This window comes from Pseudophryne corroboree, chromosome 6, assembly GCF_028390025.1.
Source record: "Pseudophryne corroboree isolate aPseCor3 chromosome 6, aPseCor3.hap2, whole genome shotgun sequence".
In the NCBI taxonomy this organism is placed as follows: Eukaryota; Metazoa; Chordata; class Amphibia; order Anura; family Myobatrachidae; genus Pseudophryne; species Pseudophryne corroboree.
This window is the reverse complement of record NC_086449.1, coordinates 706,913,567-706,931,824: the sequence shown is the minus strand read 5'-3', so window position 1 is coordinate 706,931,824 and position 18,258 is coordinate 706,913,567.

The following is an 18,258-nucleotide window of genomic DNA, read 5'->3' as shown; positions in this document are numbered from 1 at the left end:
TGAACATGTTGACATTCTAAGGTCAACCTGATGACTGTTGATTCCATTTAAATATTAATCTCTGCCTCCCCCATTGACTTCCTTAATCAGAGAAGGATGTTTTTGAGCAGTGTTCCCCGATGCCTACTGCAGTTAGGGGATGCTCTGGAGTACCAAGAGATCTGTTGAGTCCCAGTATTAGCGGGGTGTAGATATACCACGCTGGCATACCTTGGCCTCCCTACAGGCCCAGCCCTGGATACTTAGTACCAGTGGCAGCTCCAGATGTGGGCCTGCAGTGCAGTCCAAAGGATAGCCACACAAACAGCCAATGAGTCCTGGCTGGTGATGCTTGGCAGCGCTTGGAGGGTGTGGGGGTGTGGGGGGTAGTTGGTGTGGCTAACCTATTTGAATTTTGGACTGCAGCCCCACTACTGGAGCTCAACGGCTTGGTACCTCACTTCTTAAACCCCTGCGGATGCTCTGCTATCTTCTACCAGAGCCAATGTATTCTCTATTGGAAGAAGTGAGGACTACCTTTCCTGACAGTGACATATGTTGGAGAACTACCTGCTTAGGTGGATACAAAAATCCCCAGCTATGTAATATTCTACACTTACGGTATGTTCCATTTATGGAATTAAACTCAAAACAAAGTTTAAAGCCTTAGGTGGAATTAATCAGGTAACATGCTAAGAAACTAAGTTACAAAGCAAAATGTTGCCTATAAAATTTTTTTTTTCCTGTTTCACTCTCTCCATCAACTAGTGACAATGCAGAGGCAGAGATTAAAGGGACAGAATATTAAGTGGCTTTGTCTTGTCCACTCCAGACGTAGGGACACTGTGAGAGATGAACCTTTCGACTTATCATTTCTGTTCATCACAGGATAAAACAGTGACAAGAGAGCCTTACTGACCACTAAATTTGTCTTCCTTAACATAACAGGATGTTGTCACATTGTGTAGTAGCTTCAAAGCACTTACATTTGATATGAGGAATAGGTCTAAAACAACAGATTCTCTGTCTTTCAAGACTAATAGGCTTTTCTGGTCAAATAGTCTAACATAAAAATAGATAGAGGGAGGAAAAAACCCTGAAAAATGACTTTAAAAACATTCTGAAATGCAGCAAAACAGAGCCAATCATGTCTGACTCTACAGTATGACACAGTGACATTATAAGACAGAGCGAGAGAGAAGTAATATATAGCACGTCATGTCTGTCACTCCGTGGGACATTGTTAGTGAAACAGAAAGAATGAGAATAAATTATTCTGCCAGTCTTATAAGGCTAGCATAGCGCAAGGATAAAATTGATGTTTGCCAAAAAGAACTTGTCACTATCGCCGTGGGACAAGTAAAAAATGAGTATGTGTTTTCTTTCCATCACTGTAAGTCAGAAAAAACTTTACATATGCTGTACTGTATTTCATTTGTAGTTATTATTCTTTTCCTGTATATACATTATGCATTTATTGTTTGTTGCACAAGAGTCCCAATGTGAGTTGGATGCGATTTCAGCCGTAGATTCTAGTGACATGTGGTGAGAATTAGGAGCTTGGCACTAAGCCTGAATAGAACATCCTCTTGCTCAATTATGTTTGCTGTGTACTATACTGTAACTTATACTTCTTTATTCTGGAGGTAACATGTTCATAAAAGTTACCTGAGGTTGTCAACCTGAAACAATAATTGTGTCGGCCTAAGTTAAAATCTTCTTAACTAACGTTCGCCCATGTTGTGTTGGGAGGGATGCTCAGCTAACGCTCCACTTTTGCATACAAAAACACTAATGGGTTAATTTAAGGATGTGACATAGGTTAAAAGTCAATATCTACATGCCCAGACAAATAATTGTCCTTTATTCTCTGCCAGTCTCAGGTACAGTAGATATCCTGGAGCTGATCCCTTCACTTGGGTGACTCTCAGTTTCTGCCCTCCATTATGCAGGTACACAATCAGGTGGAGAATCCATAGTGAGAACCAAGTCCAGCCATTTGAAGGGAGCAGTGGTGGCTCCAGAGGTGGGGCTGCTGCGCTGTCCAAAACTCACACAGGGGAGCCACACAAACTGCCACTCCATACACTGCCAGGACTCACTGGCAGTTGGTGTGGCTCCCCTATTTGAATTATGGTATTGCTGCAGCACCACCTCTGGAGCCACCACTGGTAGAGAGTGATTCGTTCTACAGTACCTTAAACTTTGGATAGTTTGACTATTGGCTACAATTCTGTCTGACTGTTCTAGGATTCTGCTACAGAATTGAATTTGCTAAACCTCCATGGACCTTTTTTTACCTACCTAATGCAGGGTTAAGTACCTACCTAATATTGGGTTTCGTCCTTGCCTTGCTGGCAGTGAAGTTATTGGCATGGCTTGGTGTCTGTGAGAACATTCTAGAAGATTGAAGACTATTGGCCTTTCAAGATAGGGTTATCTATTTAATCTTAGGAGTGAACTCCTAGCTGTTGTTACTTATAATTAGAGATGAGCGGGTTCAGTTCTCTGAGAACCGAACCCCCCCAGAACTCCACGTGGTTTGCACGGGTCCGAGGCAGGCTCGGTTGTTCCCGCCTAACTCAGAAAACCTGAACGAGGGAAAATGTCATCATCCCGCTGTCGGATTCTCGCGAGATTCGGATTCCATATAAAGAGCCGCGCGTCGCTGCCATTTTCACTCGTGCATTGTAGAGAGAGCAGAGAGGATGTGGCTACGTTCTCTCAGTGGAAAATCAATATCAGTGCTCAGTATCAGTGCTTACTTATTGCTGCTCAGTAATACTAGTAGTGTGTCTCTTGTGCTGCATCTTGCTGCTCAGTGTCAGTTCTCAGTATTATCATCATCATCATCATCAGTGCTCAGTATCACTGCTCATTGTCTTGTGCTGCATTGTGGTGCTCAGTATACTACAGTACATTACTAATAATAGTCCAGTGTCTTGTGCTGCATCTTGCTGCTCAGTGTCAGTTCTCAGTATTATCATCATCATCATCATCATCAGTGCTCAGTACCACTGCTCATTGTTCTTGTGCTGCATTGTGGTGCTCAGTATACTACAGTACATTACTAATAGTCCAGTGTTTTGTGCTGCATCTTGCTGCTCAGTGTCAGTTCTCAGTAGTATCCTCATCAGTGCTCAGTACCACTGCTCATTGTCTTGTGCTGCATTGTGGTGCTCGGTATACTACAGTACATTACTAATAATAGTCCCGTGTCTTGTGCTGCATCTTGCTGCTCAGTGTCAGTTCTCAGTATTATCATCATCATCAGTGTTCAGTATCACTGCTCATTGTCTTGTGCTGCATTGTGGTGCTCAGTATACTACAGTACATTACTAATAATAGTCCAGTGTCTTGTGCTGCATCTTGCTGCTCAGTGTCAGTTCTCAGTATTATCATCATCATCATCAGTGTTCAGTATCACTGCTCATTGTCTTGTGCTGCATTGTGGTGCTCAGTATACTACAGTACATTACTAATAGTCCAGTATCTTGTGCTGCATCTTGCTGCTCAGTGTCAGTACTCAGTATTATCATCATCATCATCATCAGTGTTCAGTATCACTGCTCATTGTCTTGTGCTGCATTGTGGTGCTCAGTATACTACAGTACATTACTAATAGTCCAGTATCTTGTGCTGCATCTTGCTGCTCAGTGTCAGTACTCAGTATTATCATCATCATCAGTGCTCAGTATCACTGCTCATTGTCTTGTGCTGCATTGTGGTGCTCAGTATACTACAGTACATTACTAATAATAGTCCAGTGTCTTGTGCTGCATCTTGCTGCTCAGTGTCAGTTCTCAGTAGTATCATCATCAGTGTTCAGTATCACTGCTCATTGTCTTGTGCTACATTGTGGTGCTCAGTATACTACAGTACATTACTAATAGTCCCGTGTCTTGTGCTGCATCTTGCTGCTCAGTGTCAGTTCTCAGTAGTATCCTCATCAGGGCTCAGTACCACTGCTCATTGTCTTGTGCTGCATTGTGGTGCTCAGTATACTACAGTACATTACTAATAATAGTCCAGTGTCTTGTGCTGCATCTTGCTGCTCAGTGTCAGTTCTCAGTATTATCATCATCATCATCATCAGTGTTCAGTATCACTGCTCATTGTCTTGTGCTGCATTGTGGTGCTCAGTATACTACAGTACATTACTAATAGTCCAGTATCTTGTGCTGCATCTTGCTGCTCAGTGTCAGTTCTCAGTAGTATCCTCATCAGTGCTCAGTATCACTGCTCATTGTCTTGTGCTGCATTGTGGTGCTCAGTATACTACAGTACATTACTAATAGTCCAGTGTCTTGTGCTGCATCTTGCTGCTCAGTGTCAGTTCTCAGTATTATCATCATCAGTGCTCAGTACCACTGCTCATTGTCTTGTGCTGCATTGTGGTGCTCAGTATACTACAGTACATTACTAGTAATAGTCCAGCGTCTTGTGCTGCATCTTGCTGCTCAGTGTCAGTTCTCAGTAGTATCCTCATCAGTGATCAGTATCACTGCTCATTGGTGGTCATTCCGAGTTGTTCGTTCGTTGCTTTTTTCGCTGTGTTGCGATTTGTTGCTAAATGCGCATGCGCATTGTATGCAGCGCGCATGCGCTTAGTCACTTAACTAAAAACTTAGCAGTTTTGCTGTTGATCCTGCGGCGTTTTTCAGTCGCACTGCTGATTGGTGAGTGATTGACAGGAAAGTGGCGTTTCTCGGTGGTAACTGAGTGTTTTCCGGGAGTGTGCTAAGAAACACAGGCGTGTCAGGGAAAAACGCGGGAGTGTCTGGAGAAACGAGGGAGTGGCTGGCCAAACGCAGGGCGTGTTTGTGACGTCAAACCAGGAACTAAACTGACCGAGCTGATCGCAATCTAGGAGTAGGTCTGGAGCTACTCAGAAACTGCAAGAAAATATTTAGTAGCAATTCTGCTACTCTTTCGTTCGCTATTCTGCTAAGCTAAGATACACTCCCAGAGGGCGGCAGCCTAGCGTTTGCAAAGCTGCTAAAAGCAGCTAGCAAGCTAGCAACTCGGAATGAGGCCATTGTCTTGTACTGCATTGTGGTGCTCAGTATACTACAGTACATTACTAATAATAGTCCAGTGTCTTGTGCTGCATCTTGCTGCTCAGTGTCAGTTCTCAGTATTATCCTCATCAGTGCTCAGTATCACTGCTCATTGTCTTGTGCTGCATTGTGGTGCTCAGTAATACTACAGTACATTAATAATATACTAGTCCACAGTCTTGTGCTGCATCTTGCTGCTCAGTGTCAGTTCTCAGTATTATCCTCATCAGTGCTCAGTATCACTGCTCATTGTCTTGTGCTGCATTGTGGTGCTCAGTAATACTACAGTACATTAATAATATACTAGTCCACAGTCTTGTGCTGCATCTTGCTGCTCAGTGTCAGTTCTCAGTATTATCCTCATCAGTGCTCAGTATCACTGCTCATTGTCTTGTGCTGCATTGTGGTGCTCAGTAATACTACAGTACATTAATAATATACTAGTCCACAGTCTTGTGCTGCATTTTGCTGCTCAGTGTCAGTTCTCAGTAGTATCATCATCAGTGCTCAGTATCACTGCTCATTGTCTTGTGCTGCATTGTGGTGCTCAGTATACTACAGTACATTACTAATATACTAGTCCAATGTCTTGTGCTGCATTTTGCTGCTGTAGGGTGCTGTGGTAGTTTCCTGTCACTGTGCATATGTTATCATCATTCCAGTCACAGTGGTATCTGGTATCTATCTAGTGGTATTCCAGCCATTACCGCCGTCTAATTTCAGATATATTACTGGCATATTACTGGCACATTAAAAAATGGAGAACAAAAATGTGGAGGATTTAATAGTGAAAGATCAAGATCAGGGCCGGTGCTAGGGTGTGCGGTGCCCCCCTGCAAACTATAAATTTGCGCCCTCCCATAATCCTTTGGCGCGCGCCGGGAAAAGGGGTGTGGTCTCACAAGTAAGGGGCATGGCAACACAATAGTACCCCCATTTAAAATTACTCCAAAATGTAGCACAATCTTATTTATCTTATACGTAATGCCCCACCCATAGTAGTAGAGTCCTTATGCATAATGCCCCCCCCCCAGTAGTATTAGCGTCCTTATACATAATGCCTCCCCAGTAGTAGTAGCGTCCTTATACATAATGCCCCCCCAGTAGTATTAGCGTCCTTATACATAATGCCTCCCCCAGTAGTAGTAGCGTCCTTATACATAATGCCTCCCCCAGTAGTAGTAGCGTCCTTATACATAATGCCCACCCAGTAGTAGTATCATCCTTATACTTAATGCCCCCCTGTAGTAGTAGCGTCCTTACATGTAACGCCCACCAGTAGTAGTAGCGTTATACGTAATGCCCCCCCTGTAGTAGTAGCATCCTTACACGTAATGCCCCCCCAGTAGTAGTAACATCCTTATACATAATGCCCCCCTGTAGTAGTAGCGTCCTTACATGTAACGCCCACCAGTAGTAGTAGCGTAATACATAATGCCCCCCTATAGTAGTAGCGTCCTTACACGTAATGCCCCCCCAGTAGTAGTAGCGTAATACGTAATGCCTCCCCTGTAGTAGTAGCGTCCTTACACGTAATGCCCCCCCAGTAGTAGTAGCGTCCTTATACATAATGCCCCCCCTGTAGTAGTAGCGTCCTTACACGTAATGCCCCCCCAGTAGTAGTAGCGTCCTTACACATAATGGCCCCCCCAGTAGTAGTAGCGTCCTTACATGTGATGCCTCCCCAGTAATAGTAGCGTCGTTATACATAATGCCCCCCCAGTAGTAGTAGCGTCCTTACAAGTGATGCCCCCCCAGTAGTAGTAGCGTTGTTATACGTAATGCCCCCCAGTAGTAGTAGCGTCGTTATACGTAATGCCCCCCCTGTAGTTGCGTCCTTATACGTAATGCCCCCCCAGTAGTAGTAGCATCCTTATACGTAGTGCACTCCAAGTAGTAGTAGCGTCCTTACATGTAACGCCCCCCAGTAGTAGTAGCGTTATACGTAATGCCCCCCCCAGTAGTAGTAGCGTCCTTACACGTAATGGCCCCCCCAGTAGTAGTAGCGTCCTTACACGTAATGGCTCCCCCAGTAGTAGTAGCGTCCTTACACGTAATGGCCCCCCCAGTAGTAGTAGTGTCCTTACGTGATGCTCCCCCAGTAGTAGTAGAGTCGTTATACGTAATCACCCCCTGTAGTGGCGTCCTTATACGTAATGCCCCCCCAGTAGTAGTAGCGTCATTATACGTAATGCCTCCCCCAGTAGTAGTAGCGTCATTATATGTAATGCCCCCCCTGTAGTTGCGTCCTTACACGTAATGCACCCCCCCAGTAGTAGCGTCCATAAAGCGTGTGCGCACACACACAATTCACACACATAGACACACACATACACACCCACCATATATATATACACACACACACACAGACACACACACAGACACACACACACACACACACACACACACATATTTCTCTGTCACCCTCCACTTACCTAAGCCACTGTCTCCCTCAGTACAGCACTGCAGCAGCCTGGTCCGTGTAGCCCCGCCCCTTCTGTCCCGTTTAGCCCCGCCCATTCTGTCCGTGTAGCTCCGCCCCCTCCTTCGATACGTACCGAGCCACTGACACACAGGTGAGCGGAGGGGGGGAGTGGGTGGACTTCTCATGCTGCCAGCGCCGCACAGCAGCTGGCAGCAGCAGCAGCAGGGGGGTTAGGACGGCGCAGCAGGGAAGGGATGCAGAGCAGTGTGAGCGCCTCTCCCTCCCAGCGCCTCCCTGCACTGCATCCCTTCGCTGAGCGGGTAGCGCCGGGCCTGATCAAGATCCACTTCCACCTAGTGCTGAAGCTGCTGCCACTAGTCATGGAAGAGACAATGAAATGCCATCAACGTCGTCTGCCAAGGCCGATGCCCAATGTCATAGTAGAGAGCATGTAAAATACAAAAAGCAAAAGTTCAGTAAAATGACCAAAAAATCTAAATTAAAATCGTCAGAGGAGAAGCGTAAACTTGCCAATATGCCAATTATGACACGGAGTGGCAAGGAACGGCTAAGGCCCTCTCCTATGTTCCTCATGACTAGTGGTTCAGCTTCAGATGACGATGGAAGCACTCATCCTCCCGCTACAAAAATGAAAAGAGTTAAGCTGGCAAAAGCACAGCAAAGAATTGTTCGTTCTAAATCACAAATCCCCAAGGAGTGTCCAAATGTGTCGGCGGGTGCGATGCCTGACCTTCCCAACACTGGACGGGAAGAGGTGGCTCCTTCCACCATTTGCACGCCCACTGCAAGTGCTAGAAGGAGCACCCACAGTCCAGTTCCTGATATTCAAGTTGAAGATGTCACTGTTGAAGTACAGTACACCAGGATGAGGATATGGGTGTTGCTGGCGCTGAGGAGGAAATTGACGAGGAGGATTCTGATGGTGATGTGGTTTGTTTAAGTCAGGCCCCCGGGGAGACACCTGTTGTCTGTGGGATGATTAAGGCCATTGACATGCTTGGTCAAAATACCAAAAAAATCACCTCTTCGGTGTGGAATTATTTCAACAGAAATGCGGACAACTGGTGTCAAGCCGTGTGTTGCCTTTGTCAAACTGTAATAAGTAGGGGTAAGTACGTAAACCACCTAGGAACATCATCCCTAATACGTCAGCTGCAGCGCAATCATCATAAGTCAGTGTCAAATTGTAAAACTTTGGGTAAGAGCATAAGCAGTCCACAGACACCTAAATCCCTTCTTCCTCTTGTACCCAAGCTCCTGCAAACCACACCACCAACTCCCTCAATGTCAATTTCCTCCTTAGATAGGAATGCCAATAGTCCTGCAGGCCATGTCACTGGCAAGTCTGACGAGTCCTCTCCTAACTGGGATTCCTCCGATGGATCCAATGCTGCTGGCATTGCTGTTGTTGCTGCTGGGAGTCGATTGTCATCCTAGAGGGGAAGTCAGAAGACCACTTGTACTACTTCCAGTAAGCAATTGACTGTCCAATAGTCCTTTGCGAGGAAGATGAAATATAACCGCAGTCATCCTGTTGCAAAGCGGATAACTCAGGCCTTGACAACTATGTTGGTGTTACACGTGCGTCTGGTATCCACCGTTAGTTCACAGGGACTTAGAGAATTGCTTGAGGTAGTGTGTCCCCGGTACCAAATCCCATCTAGGTTCCACTTCTCTAGGCAGGCGATACCGAGAATGTACACAGACATCAGAAAAAAACTCACCAGTGTCCTAAAAATGCAGTTGTACCCACTGTCCACTTAACCACGGACATGTGGACAAGTGGAGCAGGGCAGACTAAGGACTACATGACTGTGACAGCCCACTGGGTAGATGTATTGCCTCCCGCTGCAGCAACAGCGGCGGCACCAGTAGCAGCATCTCGCAAACGCCAACTCGTTCCTAGGCAGGCTACGCTATGTATCACTGCTTTCCATAAGAGGCACACAGCTGACAACCTCTTACGGAAACTGAGAAACATCATCGCAGATTGGCTTACCCCAATTGGACTCTCCTGGGGATTTGTGATATCGGACACCGCCACCAATATTGTGCGTGCATTACATGTGGGCAAATTCCAGCACGTCCCATGTTTTTCAAATACAATTAATTTGGTGGTGCATCATTTTTTTTTAAACGACCGGGGCGTGCAGGAGATGCTGTCGGTGGCCCGAAGAATTTCGGGCCACTTTCCGCATTCAGCCACCGCGTGCCGAAGACTGGAGCACCAGCAAACACTCATGAACATGCCCTGCCATCAGCTGATGCAAGAGGTGGTAACGAGGTGGAATTCAACCCTCTATATGCTTCAGAGAAAGGAGGAGCAGCAAAAGACCATTTAAGCCTATACATCTGCCTACGATATAGGCAAAGGAGGGGGAATGCACCTGACTCAAGCGCTGTGGAGAATGATTTCCATGTTGTGCAAGGTTCTGCAACCCTTTGAACTTGCCACAAGTTAAGTCAGTTCAGACACTGCCAGCCTGAGTCAGGTCATTCCCCTCATCAGGCTTTTGCAGATGCAGCTGGGGAGATTGAAGGAGGAGCTAAAACGAAGCGATTCCGCTAGGCATGTGGGACTTGTGGATGGAGCCCTTCATTCGCTTAACCAGGATTCACGGGTGGTCAATCTGTTGAAATCAGAGCACTACATTTTGGCCACTGTGCTCGATCCTAGGTTTAAAGCCTACGTTGTATCTCTCTTTCCAGCAGACACAAGTTCAAAGACATGCTGGTGAGACAATTGTCAAGTCAAGCGGAACATGACCCGCCAACAGCTCCTCCTTCATTTTCTACCGCCACTGGAACTGCCAGGAAAGGATAAAATTTCCAAAGCCACCCGCTGGCGGTGATGCAGGGCAGTCAGGAGCAAGTGCTGACATCTGGTCCGGATTGAAGGACCTGCCAACAATTACTGACATGTCGTCTACTGTCACTGCATATGATTCTGTCACCATTGAAAGAATGGTGGAGGATTATATGAGCGACAGCATCACTGTAGGCATGTCAGACAGTTCATACGTATACTGGCAGGAAAAAGAGGCAATTTGGAGGCCCTTGCACAAACTGGCTTTATTTTACCTAAGTTGCCCCCCTTCCTCCAGTGTGTACTCCGAAAGAGTGTTTAGTGCAACCAGTCATCTTGTCAGCGATCCGCGTAGGAAGTTACTTCCAGAAAATGTGGAGATGGTGTTCATCAAAATGAATTATAATAAATTCCTCCGTGGAGACATTTACCAGCAATTGCTTCCAGAAAGTACACAGGGACCTGTGATGGTGGATTCCAGTGGGGACGAATTAATACTCTGTGAGGAGGAGGATGTACACAGTGAAAGGGGTGAGGAATCGGGGGATGAGGAGGAGGTGGACATCTTACCTCTGTAGAGCCAGTTTGTGCAAGGAGAGATTGATTGCTTCTTTTTTAATGGGGTCCCAAATCAACCAGTCATTTCAGCCACAGTGGTGTGGCAGACCCTGTCGCTGAAGTGATTGATTTGTTAAAGTGTGCATGTCCTGTTTATACAACATAAGGGTGGGTGGGAGGGCCCAAGGACAATTCCATCTTGCACCTCTTTTTTTTATTTATCTTTGCATCATGTGCTGTTTGGGGACTATTTTTTTATGTGCCATCCTGTCTGACACTGCAGTGCCACTCCTAGATGGGCCAGGTGTTTGTGCCGCCCACTTGGGTCGCTTAGCTTAGTCATCCAGCGACCTCGGTGCAAATTTTAGGACTAAAAATAATATTGTGAGGTTTGAGGTGTTCAGAATAGACTGGAAATGAGTGGAAATTATGGTTATTGAGGTTAATAATACTATAGGATCAAAATTACCCCCAAATTCTATGATTTAAGCTGTTTTTGAGGGTTTTTTTGAAAAAAAACCCACCCGAATCCAAAACGCATCCGAATCCGACAAAAATTTTCAGGGAGGTTTTGCCAAAACGCGTCTGAATCCAAAACACGACCGCGGAACATAATCCAAAACCAAAATCCGAAAAGTGTCCGGTGCACATCTCTACTTGTAATCCAATTCTTGTGTGAATTGTGCATATACATATATATTATGAATTAAAGTAAAGGTACTTGTGTATTTTACCAGTTGTTTTTGCCTAATCAATTCCAAAGACACAGGGGTATGAGATGCCACTAGATATTGCATAGTACTGAGTCAGGCTGACCAGAAAGACTTATGGGCAAAATCAACGACAGGACCCGTGTGTGCATTCGCAGGTCTTATCCTGCACATGAGCCCACAGCTAATGCGGTCGTCCCACATTAACTATGAATGCCACTGACTAATCGACAGGTAGAGGCGTTTGCAGGGTGAGCGGGGGAGGTACCGGAATGTTTTTTTTGGGCGGGTTCAGGAAAACAGGGGGTGTTGGTGGCAGTTTCAGGGTGGCTGCGCATCGTTACTAGTTTCTGCGACCATGCTATAATTGCATTGTGATCGCAATTAGAGCATGATCGTACTGGGTGGGTGGTGTTGTCAGAGTATATTGGATTGCCTGGAGCAGTGATGTCAGCCCACGCACTTAATGATCTTAAACAGTAATGCTGGTTTATTTAGTAAATACAAGTGACTCAGATGCAGTATTGATATAGGTATCTGGGCCCATAATATCATACAAGGTAACAGCAGTGGTAGCGGTACTTATCAGGAGTTGTCTCCGGTGTTGAGGGATGGAGTACTGCACAGCCGTGCAGTCTGACTCCTGCTGTAGAGAAGATGTGGCACTTGGTTCAGCATCATCTCCGGAGCTGTGATACATGCAAAAGATTGGTTTAATCTCTGTAGCTGAGATTCGGTCCCTGTCTGAGCTCTGTACGCTTGCATTTACTCTAAGGACTCAGTTTCTCTAAGGTGGAGGAGCAGGGAATTACATCACATAGCTCCGCCTCCGAGTGACAATTGGAACAAGGTGATTAACACTAGGGGAAGCGCCCATAGACTTTTATGTAGAAGGAGACAGGCACAGACGCACCATACACTAACAGGCGGTGGGTCGCATGCTGGGCGGCCTTGCCCTGCGGTGGCTAGCCCCCAGCATGCAATCCTTACTGAATGAGGGCCTTAGTGAGTAGAGCAGCTACTGTACATAAAAGCATGGTCTCCTGACATGCTTAATAGAGCAATTTTGACCAAAGTGACCACCCACTTGTGTTGGCTTAATATGACAGTGATGCATTTACTCAGATCATGCAGAGAACTATGAGTGTGGCTTGGAGAAAGGTAGAATTCCAGAGAAAGTAATGTACTTATATAACCATCTCTGAATTATCTGTGCAGATTGTGATGTATTAACAGTAGAAATGTGCACCGGAAATTTTTCGGGTTTTGTGTTTTGGTTTTGGTTCCACGGCCATGTTTTGGATTCGGACGCGTTTTGGTAAAACCTCTCTGAAAATTTTTTGTCGGATTCGGGTGTTTTTTTTTTTTTCAAAAAACCCTCAAAAACAGCTTAAATCATAGAATTTTGGGGTAATTTTGATCCTATAGTATCATTAACCTCAATAACCATAATTTCCACTCATTTCCAGTCTATTCTGAACACCTCTCAATATTATTTTTAGTCCTAAAATTTGCACCGAGGTCACTGGATGACTAAGCTAAGCGACCCAAGTTGGCGGCACAAACACCTGGCCCATCTAGGAGTGGTACTGCAGTGTCAGACAGGATGCCACTTAAAAAAATTTGCCCCAAACATCACATGATGCAAAGATAAATTAAAAAAAAAGAGGTGCAAGATGGAATTGTCCTTGGGCCCTCCCACCCACCCTTATGTTGTATAAACAGGACATGCACACTTTAACAAACCCATAATTTCAGCCACAGGGTCTGCCACACGACTGTGGCTGAAATGACTGGTTGGTTTGGGCCCCCACCAAAAAAATAAGCAATCAATCTCTCCATGCACAAACTGGCTCTACAGAGGCAAGATGTCCACCTCCTCCTCATCGTCCAATTCCTCACCCCTTTCACTGTGTACATCCCCCTCCTCACAGAGTATTAATTTACTTTCTGGAGGCAATAGCTGGTAAATGTCTCCACGGAGGAATTGATTATAATTCATTTTGATGAATATCATCTCCACATTTTCTGGAAGTAACCTCTTACGCCGATCGCTGACAAGGTTACCGCCTGCACTAAACAATCTTTCGGAGTACACACTGGAGGGGGGGCAACTTAGGTAAAATAAAGCCAGTTTGTGCAATGGCCTCCAAATTGCCTCTCTTTCCTGCCAGTATACAGACGGACTGTCTGACATGCCTACTTAGATGCTGTCACTCATATAATCCTCCACCATTCTTTCAATGGTGACAGAATCATATGCAGTGACAGTAGACGACATGTCAGAAATAGTTGGCAGGTCCTTCAGACCGGACCAGATGTCAGCTATCGCTCCTGACTGCCCTGCATCACCGCCAGCGGGTGGTTTTGGAAATTTTATCCTTTTCCTGGTAGCTCCAGTGGTGGGAGGAAACGAAGGAGGAGCTGTTGGCGGGTCACGTTCCGCTTGACTTGACAATTGTTTCACCGGAAAGAGAGATACAACGTGGGCTTTAAACCTAGGATCGAGCACGGTGGCCAAAATGTAGTGCTCTGATTTCAACAGATTGACCACCCGTGAATCCAGGTTAAGCGAATGAAGGGCTCCATCTACAAGTCCTACATGCCTAGCGGAACTGCTCCGTTTTAGCTCCTCCTTCAATCTCTCCAGCTGCTTCTGCAAAAGCCTGGAGAGGGGAATGACCTGACTCAGTCTGGCAGTGTCTGAACAGACTTCACGTGTGGCAAGTTCAAAGGGTTGCAGAACCTTGCACAACGTTGAAATCATTTTCCACTGCGCTTGAGCCTATATCGTAGGCATATGTATAGGCTTGAATGGCCTTTTGCTGCTGCTCCATCCTCTGAAGCATATAGAGGGTTGAATTCCACCTCGTTACCACCTCTTGCTTCAGCTGATGGCAGGGCATGTTCATGAGTGTTTGCTGGCGCTCCAGTCTTCGGCACGCGGTGGCTGAATGCTGAAAGTGGCCCGCAATTCTTCGGGCCACCGACAACATCTCTTGCACGCCCCTGTCGTTTTAAAAAAAATTCTGCACCACCAAATTCATTGTATGTGCAAAACATGGGGCGTGCTGGAATTGGCCCACATGTAATGCACGCACAATATTGGTGGCGTTGTCCGATGTCACATATCCCCAGGAGAGACCAATTGGGGTAAGCCAATCTGCGATGATGTTCCTCAGTTTCTGTAAGAGGTTGCAGCTGTGTGCCTCTTATGGAAAGCGGTGATACAAAGCGTAGCCTGCCTAGGAACGAGTTGGCGTTTGCGAGATGCTGCTACTGGTGCCGCCGCTGTTCTTGCTGCGGGAGGCAATACATCTACCCAGTGGGCTGTCACAGTCATATAGTCCTTTGCCTGCCCTGCTCCACTTGTCCACATGTCCGTGGTTAAGTGGACATTGGGTACAACTGCATTTTTTTGGACACCGGTGACTCTTTTTCTGACGTCTGTGTACATTCTCAGTATCGCCTGCCTAGTGAAGTGGAACCTAGATGGTATTTGGTACCGGGGACACACTACCTCAAGCAATTCTCTAACTCCCTGTGAACTAACGGTGGATACCGGACGCACCTCTAACACCAACATAGTTGTCAAGGCCTGAGTTATCCGCTTTGCAACAGGATGACTGCTGTGATTTTTCATCTTCCTCACAAAGAACTGTTGGACAGTCAATTGCTTACTGGAAATAGTACAAGTGGTCTTCCGACTTCCCCTCTGGGATGACGATCGACTCCCAGCAGCAACAACAGCAGCGCCAGCAGCAGTAGGCGTTCCACTCAAGGATCCATTGGAGGAATCCCAGTTAGGAGAGGACTCATCAGACTTGCCAGTGACATGGCCTGCAGGACTATTGGTGTTGCTGTCTATGGAAGAAATTGACACTGAGGGAGTTGGTGGGGTGGTTTGCGGGAGCATGGGTACAAGAGGAAGGGATTTAGTTGTCAGTGAACTGCTTCCGCTGTCACCCAAAGTTTTTGAACTTGTCAATGACTTCTGATGAATGCGCTCCAGGTGACGTATAAGGGAGGATGTTCCTAGGTGTTTAACATCCTTACCCCTACTTATTACAGCTTGACAAAGGCAACACACGGTTTGAAACCAGTTGTCCGGATTTCTGTTGAAATAATTCCACACCGAAGAGGTGATTTTTTTTTGTATTTGGACCAGGCATGTTGTTATGATTCCAATACTCTGGTCTGGGGAGATCTTATAGCAAGGACCCGAGTACTGGAACGTAATGCTGAGAATGAGAGTGGGAACGGGAATAGCCCCTGGCGCCCTATCTCCGTTGTCTCGCCCGTGCTGTCAGAATTCTCTTGCGAGACTATGGTTGCTTGAGCCCATGGTAGTCGCATGGCACCGCCGAGTTCCGGAGAGGACTGTGGAAGCGGAAACCTCCGCAAATGCTCCAAAACAGAATACAAAATAAAGCAGCCTAGGCCGCAGCATGCGGCAGAGCCGCCACTCACGAAGACCACACGAGATCCTCTGGCGACTGTTGTGGGTAAATGAGGACCAGAAGACTCCTTGGGATGGGATGACAAACACCAAGATTCGGAAACTCTGAGGACAGGAATGACCGGACACAGCAGAACTGGAACAGACGTTCAGCAAACAAAAGCAGCATGCAGGAAGCTATAACCGGCGTCTGTGTGAGGCACTGGGAAGGCTTAAAACCTTGACTCCTCCAATCAGAGTTCCAGAGCCTGATTAACATAAATGTCGTGCAGCTGCCTTGCTGCACAACCAGGAAACATGTGTTTTAATTTAACTAGATCAACGGGGAACGCGGTCCGCCCGTGGCGTCCCCGTTGTAAGGTCCTGGCGGCTCGGCGCGCCCGGCGTCCTAGCATTGCTAGGGAGCCGGCGGCTCAGCGCGCACGGCGTCCTAGCGTTGCTAGGGACCCTGCGGCTCAGCACGCTCGGCGTCCCTAGTTGCTAGGCGCCGGGCCGCGAAGGGAACCCGGACCGCAGTGCCTAATAGTACCCCCCCCTTGAGGAGGGGTCAATGAACCCCTAAAGCCAGGTTTCTGAGGAAATTCCAGAAAAAATGATCTCTTGAGTTTAGGGGCATGAAGATCCTTATCCAGGACCCAAGACCTTTCCTCCGGACCATAGCCTTTCCAGTGGACCAAAAAATAAAGCCGACCCCGAGACACTTTAGAATCAAGAACCTTCTCCACCAAGAACTCCTGTTGTCCCTGTACATCCACCGGAGATCTACCCTGAGAGGTCCTCCGAGGAAATCTACTGGAAGAAACATATTGTTTCAACAGGGAACAGTGAAAGGTATTTCCAATTCTGAGAGATCTAGGTAAACGTAGCCGAAAGGCAACTGGGTTGACCTTCTTAATGATAAGAAACGGTCCAATAAATTTGGGTCCCAGTCTAGCCGAGGATTGTCGAAGCTTGATGTTGCGAGTTGACAACCACACCTTATCTCCCACCTTAAAAGTGCAAGGACGTCGGAGCCTATCAGAAAATTTCTTTTCTCGGAAGGCCGCTTTTCTGAGAGCAAAGTGCACTTTTCTCCAAATTGCTCTGAGATGGGAGGTTAAGGACAACGAGGAAACTGGAGAATGATGAAAAAAAGAGTTGGCTCTAGGGTGAAAACCAAAAACTGAAAAGAACGGAGACTCTTTGGTGGAGGAATGACAAGAGTTATTATAAGAAAATTCAGCCAAAGGGAGAAACTCAGACCAATCATTCTGGAGTTTGGCCGAATACAAACGTAAATACTGTTTTAGTGACTGGTTGGCTCGTTCGGTTTTCCCGTTAGACTGTGGGTGGTAACCAGATGTTAAAGACAGTTTCATCTTCAATGAGGCACAAAAACGTTTCCAGAATCGTGCGATGAATTGAGGACCCCGATCAGAAACAATATCAGTGGGCAAACCATGAAGCCTGAACACATGGCGGAGGAACAAAACTGCCAACCCTTGAGCAGAAGGCAATCGGGGAAGAGCAATAAAATGAGCCATTTTGCTAAAACGGTCCACTACCACCCAAATGACTCGGAATCCGGCTGAAAGGGGAAGGTCAACCACAAAATCCATGGAAATATGAGACCATGGCCTGAGAGGAACAGTTAAAGGCATGAGTTGCCCGATAGGCAACGAACGAGGAACCTTATGCTGTGCACAAACCTGACAGGAATGGACGAATTCCTTAACGTCTTTAGGAAGACTAGGCCACCACACTGAGCGAGAGACTAACTCCAAGGTCTTAGTGATACCCGGATGCCCTGAAACTTTGTTGTCATGAAACTCAGCTAAAACAGTGCCTCTCAAAAATTCAGGGACATAAAGACGACCAGCAGGAGTAAGTCTAGGAGCTTGGTGTTGAAGCTGGTTTAACTGAGTAAATAAATCCTGTGTGAGGCCTGCCCGGATGACCGAAGATGAACTATGGGGGTAACAACAGGATTGCTATTGTGAACCGGAAGAAAGCTACGTGAGAGGGCATCAGCTTTCGTATTCTTGGAACCAGGCCTGAAGGTGATTATAAACCTGAAACGAGTAAAAAATAATGCCCAACGTGCCTGCCGAGCATTAAGCCGTTTAGCTGATTCAATATACTGCAGGTTTTTATGGTCAGTAAAAACTGAAATAGTATGTCTAGCAGCCAATGCCTCCACTCCTCGAAAGCCCATTTTACTGCCAGTAACTCCCGATTACCAACGTCATAGTTGGATTCAG